The sequence below is a fragment of the Trichoplusia ni genome, chromosome 12 (genome assembly GCF_003590095.1).
Source record: "Trichoplusia ni isolate ovarian cell line Hi5 chromosome 12, tn1, whole genome shotgun sequence".
Taxonomy (NCBI): domain Eukaryota; kingdom Metazoa; phylum Arthropoda; class Insecta; order Lepidoptera; family Noctuidae; genus Trichoplusia; species Trichoplusia ni.
The window spans coordinates 11,989,830-12,004,752 of record NC_039489.1 but is presented as its reverse complement, the minus strand read 5'-3'; the positions used below and the strand labels follow the sequence as shown (position 1 = coordinate 12,004,752).

Sequence of the window (14,923 nt, the reverse complement as noted above, 5' to 3'; positions counted from 1 at the left end):
AATAACAATACAAATTGCTTTTGAAAAAAGTTTCATTGTTAAAAATGTGTGAAAATACAACCCCAAAGGATTTAATAATATGCACGAACCCAATGTATTAAAATAATCGACGATCGGCGATCGACAATAATCCTTGTCTATATGCAAATGTCGAAAAATTTGAATTTCAAATAAAATATATATTTGTTTATTTTTCCGATATGCTACCTAATAGTGCGTGCTGTGATTGCGTATGCAAAAAAATCCTGTCAAGTGCGAAACTGACACAGAGAGTTCCTTACAAAAATATTATGCAATATAAAATATGAAAATATTCGTCTCCTATTAAGTTTATGACCGTATCAACTTAACCAGTACCTTTATTTTCATTATTTGTAGTTAAAGCTTTAACAGAAATACAAAGACCTACAAATTACCTACAAATTTTTATCTATCGAATGCGGTTCAAGAGATACAACCCGCTGTCAAACGTACCGAGCGACGAACACACAGAAAAATGTTAGTAACAGAGTTCCCTTTTTACCTTTTTATTACAGAACCCTAAGAAATGATTTTGTAGTCTCGCAGGGTATGGTGTTATAAATCGGATTTTTGACGGATGCCAATCATTGACAGGGCTGCGGCGACAAAATTGATTGTATTCGAATAAATCTTTTGTGACTATCCAAATGTATGGATATTTGAATATTGACAGCTTATTAGCACAACATCGATCAATTTAAATTATTTCCGCGTTTTAGTTTTGCTTTCTTATCCTTTGCTAGTTGGCAGTCGCTAAGTAGTAATTGAGCTTTGTACTTATTCAATAGCAGGGAGACAAGAAGTAGCAGTATATTCTGTTTTCATTACCTTGGATTAAACTATTCAGTTACTAAAATATATTATTCTCAGACTTAGTCTACAAAGGAGCTTATTTTGAACGCCAAGAAAAAAAAAATGCAAATAAACAGATACACCGTATTGCTTACCCTTCACAGCTTCATAAATGTTCTGTACGTAAATAAATGTGTATATAAAAATAAACGCCGTAATAAACTCTATAGCACTGTTCAATAAATTTTATTTTTCTATAGTCGTCAAACGGGTCAAGTTTACCAAAAAAAATATGATTGAATATGAGAAAATCTCCAATTTCAAGTAATCGCATGAATAGTTTGACTAAGACAAAGACAATATGTTTTATATTTACGTATTATTAAAGTACTATTACCTAAATCATAAAACTATACATTCACACGTATTTGTAGCTCATGATTCAGGACAACGAAATGATAACCGGATTTAGTATTTCGCGAAAACTAATCGGCCAACCCTGAAAAATACGCATGAGAAAATCTTCGTACCATTAATTTTCGAATTTATGCACATGATTATAATCTGTCAAAATTATATTTTTCAACATTGTATTGTATATTACTTAATTTTCTTTAATACGTGTAAACCAGTGCGAACAGCCAATAAATCAAAACCACTTATAGCCCTTTTAACATCTTCACATAACCTAAATTATGCGCGCGCACAATCTCGTACCTAAGTATTTATTTGTTTGAAGATCCAACCCTTATCTGTGAAGGGATATGAGCAAATGTGTTTAATCTACAAATAAGTTTGGATCGACACGCTTGTGATAGCTACCTGCTGTTTTTTTTTTGTATTTTCCCACGGTAAAAAATAAGAGTCGATATTTAACAAAAAAAGATCTTGTGATGAATCTTTCCTTCTTATAGGGAGGTATACATTCTATATTGACTTATAAATTATTTTACGTTATTTACGATTTGGGGAACAAAAATATCCGTTTTCATGTAATTGTTTTTATATAACGCACTAGCTGTTGCCCACGACTTCGTCCGCGTGGTTAGAAGATATATTATAAGTTATGATCTATACCTGCCCTGTTTTCTCCACATTTTCCATTGTATCTTCGCTCCTATAAGTCGCAGCGTGATGGTATATAGCCTAAAACCTTCCTCGATGAACGGTCAATTCTACACAAAAATAATTTTTCAATTTGGACCAAGAGTTCCTGAGATTAGCGCGTTTAATAAAGTATAAGTCAAAATATTAACACAAATCATGTCTGGGCACAACAACAAAATAATGTTATAATATATAAAGAATAGGACTTTTTTGATCATATTACTCTACGCACAAATAAAAGTTAAGCTTTAAATAGTCAGCATAAGATTTTAGAAGTGAAAGGTGATAGACATAAACTCAATTTTATTTTATTTAAATTACTTTACAAATCACTAAACTGCCCTAACATTCCTATATATAAAGAAATACCACAGTCGTCGCTCCCTCTGACACTATACATCGTTTTAATTGTGCCCTTACTTCCATTATTAGGATGTTTCCAAAATTAACCGAATTCTATTTGGAAAACAATTGAGACGCAATAACTAACATGGGTGGTATTTTAGTTTAGCCATTTAAATTATGTTTAATTGCTTGTTTTGGACGGGCCTGTTGGTCTAGTGGTTAGTGACCCTGACTGCTATACCGGAGGTCGTGGGTTCGATTCCCGCCCAGGACAAATGTTGTGTGATGAGCATGATCATTTGTTTGGTGTCTGGGTGTAATTTATCTATAATATTATTTATAGGTATTTAGAAATATATAAGTAAGTATATCAGTTGTCTGGTTACCTTAACATAAGCTCTGCTTAGCTTGGGATCAGATAACCGTGTGTGAGTTGTCCCAGGACATTATATTATTATTATTTTGTTGTAAAACTTTAGTACCTATACAACGTGGATTTATTTCTTGTGTTGTTTTAGCTTACCTTAACCTCATCACAATATGTACACACATTTATTTTATACATAGTAGCTGTTCCCTCCGGTTCCGCCCAACGTTAACGACAAATTCATATTACCTAGAATTTTGGAATATTTGCCTAAACTAAAAAACGTAATTTTATTACGTCACATAATTGTTATGCTTTCTTAGTTTTCATTGCTTTCATAGGTAATCTGTACGATACTATTTAAAATAAATTGATCGGGTGATACTCTTTTGTTTTTATTCTCAAGGCAAAACTTAATCTGAGAACTATCCTATCCATGACAATCTATAATCCAATTGATCTGGTAGGTTTTTTTAATACATACTGTTAAATACTTTTTCGATACCACTTTGCTATCCATACCTTCATAATAATACACGGTGATTTTTTAGTCGTCTTACATAAGTAGCCCAGTTCATGTATCCGACGTAAAATACCCCTAGGCGCGATTATTATTTTTTTCTCATCAACTAAGATAATAAGTACGAAAAAAAAATTAAACAAGAGAAATCTGAAATATACTCTTAAAAATGATAAAAACGCCGCCGCCCGCGCCCCTCACCATTGTTACAAGGCTCGGACCGCGCTCGCAACAGAGCTGTGTTTCTAAAAAACTACGAATTGCATCATAATATTGAATAAAAATTGCATTTTAAATTTATTCAAATCTCATAAATACCAATTTTTTATGAAGAACGTGTTCTAGTTATTGGATACATGAACTGGGCTGCTTTTGTAAGACGACTTAACAATCACGGTGCATATCATGTATACGACACCCAACCAACCACCATTTTCGTTCATACTCAGACTTCTTTAAACTCCAACACAAACTTTATCGATACCATAAACTTTTCAAGTTACATCTAAGTGAAATACATCAAGTTTAACTGACCGCATTAGGTTAACCGTAACTCTACCGGAAAATGTTTATCTAAGTTAAAGGATATAACTTAGATGGATGGTGCTCAGACACATGAGTAACTTCAAGTTAGATAATGTTACTTAGATTTAAAATTGTAAAAGTGTACTTAAAGTTTCAATTGGTTTTATTTTCTAAGAGATTTTAGTTTGTCTGTAGATGCTCTTAGAAATTTATATTCTTAACTAACTGTATGAAAGGGAGATGTTCTCAACAATTGTTGAGTAAAATTAATGGTGTTGTAAATCTAAGGACCTTTATGTTCACGTAGGAGGAGCGAGGCTTTCCCAACACAAGTATCTTATGATTACTTTCTGGGAAGCCTCAGTAAGTTACTTGTAAAGATTTACTGAAATAAAAGCTGTTTTTTTTTAATTGTTTGCTTAAAGGTGCTCACTGCAAATAGGTAATGTGTTATAACATCGGCTTGTTCTAGCGACTAGTATGACACCCGTCATAAGAGGTGTTATGATGCCATGAACAAATCCAAATTCTTTTTCAGTGACCACGATGACCATCTCATGTTTTGCTGTCAAAATTTGTTGAGCATACAATTTTTTTCGAGACTGAATTAATAGAATACATTTAGCTTTCTGATCCTCTTAGATTTGGTACCTTGGTACCTTATGTGCGTTCATTTCTGTTAGGGAGTTACTACTTTAAAAAGAAACAAGAAACTATTTATAAAAAGTATATTTTCAAATAAAGAAATATCAAAACACAGAATAATATAATAATTGGCAGTTGATTCTGAAACTAATTACATAAGGAGCTTAATTAAAGTCAATTGGTATGACTATTATAAAACCATACTAAATAATACAAACTAAACTAAAAACTAAATTAACTTAAACTAAAATATACAGGCCGTTTTATACACAGTGTAGATCACACGATTTTACTAAAATAGTCTAAAAAATAATCGAATAAATTTTTAGTTTTTCTTCTCGTAAAAATAAAAAGACTTGGTAGTGAGATAAATCTTACACGTGTATGAGTAATTACAATTATATTGCTTAAAATTTCATAATTATTTTATAGTTAATCATAATGTGAATACAGCAGTAAGCGGGTTTTTACTAAAAATCTGTCTGGAATGTGCAAAATATAGTCTGAAAATACTTATTATAAAGAAAACAGTAGTTTGACTACTATCTTGTGCGTGTACCTACATTTTATTACTAAAATTTTATTTTATTTTTCTTCCGTTTATTTTTTAGTTTTGCATATTCCATACAGATTTTTTTTTCATGTTAAGCATTATATTATGGAAATTTAGAAATTTTTGCACTACAGATTATATTCTTATAAAAGAGCATTAAGCATACCAATTTTAATTTATGTACAGAACTCTTAAATGCTTTATTCATGTTTTATTTTCTTATTATTTTTTGCTGACAAAAGTTACAAAAATATATTTTACTTTCTCATTTTTTAGTTGACAAGTTTTTTTGTCTCTTTTTAATTTTATCGGATTAGAGCCAGTTTATGGTAATATATTTGTATATTAACCTTCTTATGGTGTAATAAGAGCAATATCATTTACTTTTTTGGGACAATTGTCAGCAAAAAATATGAAAATATTATCGGCAGATAAGAGTTTCCAAGAGATCATTAGGAAAACTTCTTTTTACTTAATCGTTTCCTTAAATAAATACATATCACATTTGAACACATTCTTCCGTTTATTTGTTCTCTTAAAATAACATTATTTTAATTAAAAAAAACGTGGTTTCAATAAAAAGTCAACTGTTTGTTCCCAAAATATATTTTGTTCCCATTTTTTTGGTGTAAAATGTAAAAAATAAATTAAAAACTTTTATTTTTTATTTTATTTTAGAAAAGTAATACTAGTTTTTGGAAACAAAACTGAAACTTTTAAATTTCAAAGCCTCGTATGTCTTACTTGTATGAGTTATACGCTAGCTGTACTAATGGAGTATTTTTATTTACATAACTATTTGATAAAAGCTAAATTATTAATAATAATGTGCTCGTGTCCTTTAAATTTCCAATATTTACACACAGTTCGAATTTATTTAAGTCTTGCCAAAAAGTACCCATTACTGAGCTGAAATGCTTAGTTAATTTTCTAAAAAGAACTATTATATTTTCTTCTAAATCACCTGTTTTTCTTGTTCCGATTTTTAATTTAGAATCGATTCATTAATCAACAAAAGCATTACTGATTCAAACAAATTACTATTTAGGTAATTACAAGTGACAGAGCTTATAAATCTTAACTAACTTATATACAATTAATGATAATTAATTATCAAAATATACCATCTCATAAAATCTCCAGTGAAATAACTTGGCACTCACCATACAATGGTCTAACTCTAAAATATTTAAAATAAACATTTTTATTACACAAAAAAAAATAAAAAATGAGATCAATCGATAATAATTTTTAGGCTGCTCTCTTTGGAACAATTTATGGGAAAACGGACTTTATTAAAGTTTTAAATAAAATCTATTTTTCTATAACAGCGCTGGTCCATCCTTCTGAATACTTCAAAATTCCTTATATTATTAAAGATTTATATCTATTATATGGTTATGTATTATTTATATATCAACATCGAAAGCGGAATGTAAATTGACATTTTAATTACTTTTGTAAACGATTATTTTTAATATTTATTGAGTGTTCATTTTTTTACGATAACGTGAATCTACAAAGCTTTTTTTTTGTTGAATGTGCATGAAAAACAATGAACAGTCGTGAACAAGAATTCCTAGAAACAGTTATAATATTTTTAAAATCATCAAAAAGTTTTTTTTTTAATTTTATTTTTCTAAAAATTTTGCTTTTTCTACAAAACGTTTTCCGTTTACAAAAATATTTTTCTAATTTCAAAAATAAATTAATCGCTTCGCTATTACCAAATGTTTTTAGCAGCATATACATGGTGCTATGGACCAAACATTTTTAAGCACTACGTATTAATATTAATATATTATGTATTAAGGTATACATGTGTGCGTTCAATAGACGATACACAAACACACAACTTTTGTTTAAAGCTGTGTTTTATTACGTCTAATCATTATACAAGTTTTGGATAATCCATGATAAATGTACAAATTGCAAAAAGCGTAGCGCAGAGAATAACTTTATTTATTTATTCGTCGTACGCTTTGTGATTTTCAAATGTTTTCATGAAATGTGTGATAAGTGTGAAAGTTCATGCATGGCATAGTTAGGTGACTAACTACATGCTGCATTGGTTTAAAAGTAATTAACAAATAAGTGATCAAAATTGTTTCTAGAAAAAAAGTGCTTTCCAAAAACGTACCATTCATAAAAGTTGGCCTGGATTACTATAGCCATAAAAAAATATTAAAAAATCCAAAAACATATTTTTAAAACAGAAAATACATGGAACAGAAAAAATACTACCACATCACACATTTAATAAAAACATTTCAACTAAGATTCCAACACGAAATCTCCCACAACAGCTAGTTCACCGCTTATTTGAAAACAGTTTCCATCCAAGCATGAAGATGACAGCAGTGCAGATAGACCCTGATAGTTTATCAGGTATTATTGAAGAGAATATCGACCCTTCTGGCTCCTTATCAGCTGATGGTGCATCCGTCTGTAATAAAAGAAACGATGATGTTAGAACTAGAGTTTTAAAGACACAGAAATTAGAATTATCAAAATTTTGTATATAAGTTCTGTTGGTGATGAGGTAAATCCAGTATCAGATGAATTCTATGCTAGTTATAAGAGGTGAATATATTTTTTTAATAAGGCCTAAATGTGGCTTGATGTTACAGTTTTGCAAAATTAAAAACTTCCTCAATATTTTTATCGAGATTGAAAGTGATAATGTAATTTAATAGGTACCGTATCTTGTGCATAATTTAAACAAAAGGAATATATGTAGTAGACATTTTACAATAAAATGAGTAGTGCATAAGAATAAAACAGTAGATAGAGTAAAAATTAACAAACAATTGATTTGCAGAGGACTTAATTAAACTTCCTTTTATATTCTCAAATCATTATAAAAAGAAAACATAACAGCAATACCAACAACGCCTCCCATCAATAAACTTAGCGTGTTCATAAAGATTGCAAACACTGAATGAGTACAAGAAGCTATTCGTAAAACTAAAGTGGGTGCACTTTTTATAGATATTAATAAAACAATGCCATCATAAAGTTTAGTAGGTAAGACATTTAGATTATACGACCCGACGGCGATACGACTTAGAATATTATTTTATTCATCTATTAGATCAGGAATTTATCTATTTAATTGTCTAGTATAAGAGGCTTCCTATAATTAGGAAGTTTGATGTCTGGTTATAAAGTATTATTATTGTAACATAAAATATGGATCACAGGAATTCTGGTGAATTGTCTATCATTAAAATAACTGTATTCTTCTCATAGTTGAGATTGTAAACGTTGAAATATTATTTAGTTTTGTAGTATAAGTAGAGCAGTATACATAATTGTGATTTTAATATCACTTTCATGCAGTCGTTTTTTTTTATTTATAACCTCAGAACTTGGAACTATATGAAAAGATTTTGTTGATTCCTTTTTAACTTAGGGTAAAATAGCTGTCAATTGGTCCCATATAAATTTCATCAAGTTTGGCTCAGCAGTTTTTTATTTGAAGATTTTATTTTTTGTTGCTAAAACAATATTATTATTAATAAGACATAGTTCTACCGACAATTCATCTGTTTACAAGAGCTTTTAGGCATCATTTCTTTAGCTGAAAATCTCTCTGAGTAAGGAAGCCACATTCTCATCATCGAAATTGCTAGCTCTACATTTATAGACAGATACGCAGGATCGTACATTATAAAAGCACTGAAGGTAATTCAAGTGAGTGATACACTCTGCTATTTTATTGTTAGGATAATTTGAATGGCATTTTTATTATGGGTAGAAACGGTGCATGTTATGGCGGTATAAACTGTGTCGATACCCGTTTGGCGTTCCGATATTGTTCCAAACTTTTGTTTTGATGCTCATGTGTTTTATTGGATGGGGTTGTGTGGATTGGATTTATTATACACTGGATATGTCTACTGCTTCGGTTATTCAACCGTGAAATCAATAGTGCTTATAAAATGGAATTTATCATGACACTATGATAAAATAAGGTAGAGTGAAAGAATGTGAATTTAAAAATGAGAATAGGCAGAAACAAAAAAAAATAAAAAATCTGTATTTTCTCTGTGTCCCCATTTCTTTACGTACTTGTAAAAGGTAAACTTGCCGATTTTGAAAAAATACTTATTAAATATTTATAATATATAATATATATTATTATATAATTAACTAACATCTTCCATTGGCATTTTTGATTTTGTTACTTTTATTGTTTTTGTTATTTGGTTGCGCTTTGTTTTTTAATTCAGTTTTTAGATAGATAATTTAATTCCCTTATGTTAAGCACTTAAACAATGAGGTTAATTAAAATAATCGAGTATGAAAATACAATAGAAAAATACATAACCTGCTTGAATTTCAATTCCTTTAGAAGATTTTTTTATATGATGTGACAAAAAACCTTGCAGTATTTAAAGCAAAACAAAAATAACTTAATAAAATCTCTCAATAAAAAGAAACAACTTATTATTTCGAATCAACTTCAGAGCTTAATAAAGTGAATGGTTAGGCATTAGGTGCATTTCACACAACCGCTATAGTTTACAGCATCGAACTAGGATGCGCTGTTAAGCACTAAACTTTGAGGGTATATCTAATGGTGCTGTTTATACCAGCACTTATATTTATTTGGAAGCTCGTTCGCGTGATAATAGAGTTTTACGATGAGTTTATTGTTTTAAGTAGAGTCGGCAGGGTACTAGACTAGTGTAATCTCAACAATTAGGGTTAATGAGAGAATTTAGAAAATTTATAATCAAGCTGTCCTATAAAAACCTTTTGATTGAGGTAACCTATGAGAATATAAACACAATTTAGTGATTTGTATAGTTTTCTTTGGATTTTTATTTATTTTTTGAAATTAAAAACACTTATAGCTATGATTAAGAAAATAAATTTTAACAGGCCAACTATTTGAAATTAAATCAATATTTTTGATATGTGGTACCCCTGGGGAGTAGTTTATGGCCCTTACGGAAAACTGGTAACTAAAACACATTCTCTGTTTTGTACTACGTATGAAAAAGTTAAAATAACGATTGTTTCGATAAAGTTTAGTTCATTTAATATATTATAAGTATTTCTGTGATAAAATAAAAATTATTTCGAGATAGACGCTCACATTATACACACGAATTTATTATGTATAACATATTGGATACAATTAGCATCGAATTCAAAGCTTTTCAAAGCGAATAATCCAACAAAGCGTACAGTATAGTATGCCACCCTAATTTAAAGAGATTACTAACCACAGGTAAAAGACACCCTATTGCATACAAAATTAAAAAAAAAATCCTCTTATACGAAACGTTAGCAAGAATCTGTATAATTTTATTATACCTAATTTTGCTTTGCCAAATTGAATACCAGACCAACAAATTGCTTTCATTATTACGAGACGGACAAAAAGAGATGCAAATACAAATATCAAGAAAGGAAGAATGAGATAGATATACGTGTAGCTGATAATCTAGCGACAAAGCATCAATCGCGAGGAATCATTTGAATTTGCATACATTTTAAGAAGTAAATAAAAAAACAAATTGGAATGCCGAGAAACGGTAGCTCACCCTCGAAAATGAAACCGCAAACAATTTTGAAATCTATACTGACATAAATAAGGATTCAAATTGAGTTGAGGAAGGAGATCAAATGAAGGATCTCTATACAAATTGTAACTTATTTATTAGATCTTAGATTGAAATTTCGATAGCCGAAGTCAGATTTGTTGTTCAAAGGTAAATTGGTATTGTTTATGGAACTATTTGGTTTGTTGACTATCCAAATATTATTGTGGGATTCGAAAGGGTTCCCAAATATATCGGTGATATTGTGTAAATATTTGTATTAGGGTTACCTTGTAGTTTTTCTTTGATCATTTCTTTGTCAAAACATAGGTAAGTAGGCATCTTGTTGACATAGGATTATACATTTATTTTTGTCTGTTAACGAGTTTTACTTATCTAAGCTACCGGTTTTAGCTTTGCGGTATGGTTTTCTTAAATATTCAGTCTTCTGATAATTATAAGTTGACCAAAACAATGAACAATTACTGTTACAAAGCAGGTGCAAATTCAGTGTCAAGTTTTTCTTTACTGTCAGTGGAATGAACAATAATACCCACTCTGCCTCATTTCGAATAAAATGAAACTCGATATATCCAAACAAATAACAATCGTATTACAATTTTCTGCTCGCGAAGCGTAATAATAAAGTAAGAAAAAAGTCCTTTGAAGATGAACAATACAACGGTTCAACATTTCACGACAAATCGGTTCAAAGGATTCGAGCATATAATTTTCACTCAATACCGATCTTGCTACTTGAAAAAACCATTTTTAACTCCAAGCGAATTTCAACCGAAACACAATAGCCTTAAGTTTGATTTCAAATATTGAGTTCTGCTGCGATATCGAAAGCTACCGGATTTTCGCTTTCTTATTTCAAAGAAATTTCAACTCTAATTCAGGGAGCACAGAATTGAATTTTGAATACTTATTTATCTGTAATCCATCAGGTTATTTACTATGTCGCGAAATAAAAGATTCTTTGAAAAGAGTTCGGAAATGAGTATGATTTTATTTTACTTTTTTCGTTTGGTAGAGTTATTAATGTTTCAAATTGGAATCTGATGTATTTAAATAGTCATATTTGGTATCTGCCTACAAAATTCAGTTTTGAAAGGGTTTATTTTCTATTTAGTTAAATAGCTAATATTTGAGTTTTCTATTTTGTTTAACATAACATATATATAGCATTATTATTGTACTTTCATATTAATTTTATTTCGCCTCTTAATGATAAGTGGTTCATCTATTAAAGCGAAACAGTCTAGTATGTATTTACATTATTACTGTTTTTTTTTATGCGGTTGCATATTTAAGAGAATGATTAATAACTATCTAGCTGGAAAACAAAAGCTTTTTAGGAGTTTGCCTTAAAAAAAAAGCGGTCTGAGTTTCATACCACACAGTGAGAACCTCTATCCATTACAAGTAAATTTCTACCAAAATAAATACAAATTTAAATTCTCGTACTTCTGGAATATTAAAAGCAACCGGTTATTCGCTTTCTGATACAAGGAAATTTCAACTTTAAATCAGGCGAAACAGAATCGAATTCTGAACACTCATTGCTCTGTTATCTATGAGGTTATTTAACTTCTGTTACCCACCAACTTATGTGATATTAAACACAATATTTCACTACAAAAGTACCAGTTAAACATTTCGATACTGAACGTATGAAACATTCTTATTATTATCTTATTTACGGCAGTCTAACAATAAAATTCGACAATGTAAGAAAACTAACTGTTATAACTTTTCAAATAAAAGTTTAACATCGATAAATGGGATCATGTTTTAGTTTAAAAGTTAAACGTTTGACAGTTTTAATGTTTGTAGTAATGTACATTGAGAAAACTAAGTAGTTTAAATTGAGCGTGATTTAAATTATTTTCTGCAACTCTTACTCTATACTGTGAATTTATTCTTTCTTGCCTTTGATTATAATATTTGTCTACTGTTTTGGGTAATATACTAAGTACATTGTGCTCATTCAATTGTACTTCATTATTTGGTGCAAGAAAAATAATTCTTTATTCTATTTTATTTATCATTTATTTATAAATTTATGAACATGTAATTTAATTTTTTTAAAGTTAGGCTCTCACGCCAATGGAGTATCCTTCATTGCACTCCACATAATTACAGAATTTGACGAAGAAAAATTTATACGCGGTGCTACAATTTCCGGTCTTATACCCTTAAATAAAGATATTAAAGAAGGTACCTACTTCTTCAACAGTCAGATCATACAAGACTTGGTTGCAGACCGTTATAAAGCAACTTTGTGTCTTAAACCGTACTTTGCAGTTCAAATCGCTACTAAAGCAATGTAAACCGTAGAATACCTCATTTCACAAACGTCATTGAAAATTTTATTGTTCAATCCAAGACTTTATCTTTAAATAGGTTTTATTTTCCATAAAGGTTGATTCTTGGATTTTTACGGTTAAGTTACTTAGATGTTTGATTTACAAAGAGTAATTCAAAATGGTATTATTAATTTATTTTTTTAGAATTGTTTAGTAGTAAGTATTGTATAATTACATAGTAGTAATTTATAAAGAAATATTTTACAACTCGTAATACCATTTATACATCTCACAAACGCATCACGAAACCAAAACCTCTTTATAACAAACCATTTAATTCTTAAAAGGTAAAAAAAACATTTTTGTCAAATCGCTCATATCTGTCCCTCGGTACTTTCAATCCGCTAATAACTTCTTGGGGGTCTACCACCATCCCTATAAGTAAAACTAATGCAACTGTCATCAACTGTGGAAAAGAGACGACGTTATACGCCCTGTAACGTGCCATCCCTTTTCCACAACAGCAACTCTCACTTTAGGATACAACTAGCTGTTACCCGCGACTTCGTCCGCGTGGTTAGGAAATAAGATATTTTCTCGTAATAAATAGCCTATGTGTTAATCCAGGGTGTCAGCTAACTCCATACCAAATTTCATCTAAATCAGTTTAGCTGTTTTGACGTGAAGAAGTAACAAACATACACACTCACAAACTTTTGCCCTTATAATATTAGTGGGATGGCATAGTAGACCCCTGAACAAAAAATTACAAAAAGAACTCTGCAATCAAGTAAGAGCATCGTTAAAAGTCGCATGCGCAACAAATAATATTCTCAAACGTTATATGTCAGTTGACATTTACGAGGACTCAAATAAATTAAAGTCGACCATAAAAATACATATCGGACCGTATCGAAGCGTGGCGCGTCACTATTTAATGTGTCATCTGTGGTTCCGTATGGATTTGTCATTCGAAACTGATTGCTTTTGTGAAATATCTGAATATAATGAAACTTTTTTTTTACTTTATTATTTTATATCTATAATTTAACGAAAGTTAGCTATCGCTTATCGTTAATTTCAATTTACAAATTGATTTGTTTTTTTATTAATTAAAGTATTGAATTGTCCATTCTATTATCAAAATAAAAAATACTTTTATTTTATATATTATTCGATCTATTTATGATATAATAAGATTTAAAAGTAACTTCACAATTTCTTATATCTATAAATTATATTAATTACATCTATAACTCACTATTAAATACATATTTTAAAAATACACCGTCATGAATAATTATTGCAATTCCATTTTCGAAACGTCGCTACAGAACCACACTCGTGAAAAGTACAATCGCGAACATAAACGCGTCACAATAAAAATATACTCATCATTCTTTTTGTGAGTAATATTTTTTACTCACATTATTTACGGTCAAGTCGTAAGCAACTAATCGGTGTCTCGTCATATCGAATATCGTAATAAAGTTAGTGGGGTTATTAAGGCTGATATATTATTATCTGCAAGTCATTCAAGCAAAAATGTTTGTAGGTTATGTTAACCAAACTCAGTGTGTATTACATGCAATGTTTATAAAGTCAATCTCATTTTGTTTTTAAAATCTAGAAATTACTTTTGAAGTAAACCATATTTTCAGGCAACATTTTCTGTAAACTGTTTGAGGATCAGAAACGAAGTCCAAAATCTTAATAATTTTATCATTTTATGCTCATGAGTTATGACGTTAAACCACAGCAACACACCTCCATTTAATTTTCATCTGTCTCATGTTTTCGAAAAAAAAACAGAACAAAAAAGAGTTTATTATTCTTTTTTAACATGGGTTATGTACAAACGAACCGAAATGGTCAAAACAGACGTCCCCTAAACATAAACAACAAGTGCCGATAAAACTTAAATCTCATTCACTATAAACTATTGTGGAGCATCATAAAGTGTTTATAGATTGGAATATATTATCTGTTATGACTTTATTTTATGTCAACTGCATTCATATTGTTATAAATTTGGTGTAAAAGACTTTTGCTGTTGACTGTACTGCTTGGAAACGAGCGCAGCTAGTGCTATATTCTTCTTCTAAGTATGTGACCGTATAGTAGAATCTAAGTGTCTATTTGAAATATAAATAAGATATCAATATCCTACTACTATTATAA

At 29.8% G+C, this 14,923-nt stretch overlaps 1 protein-coding gene across 1 annotated transcript in view; it reads right to left on the bottom strand.

Annotated features, from left to right (window-relative positions):
- Positions 1 to 4,391: 4,391 nt before the first annotated feature.
- LOC113499458 overlaps positions 4,392 to 14,923 on the bottom strand; it is a 125,775-nt gene continuing 115,243 nt past the window's right edge. The window contains exon 4 of the mRNA XM_026879943.1: positions 4,392 to 7,321. The gene's annotated coding sequence lies outside the window, so the exon portion shown is untranslated. The remainder of the gene's footprint in view (positions 7,322 to 14,923) is intronic.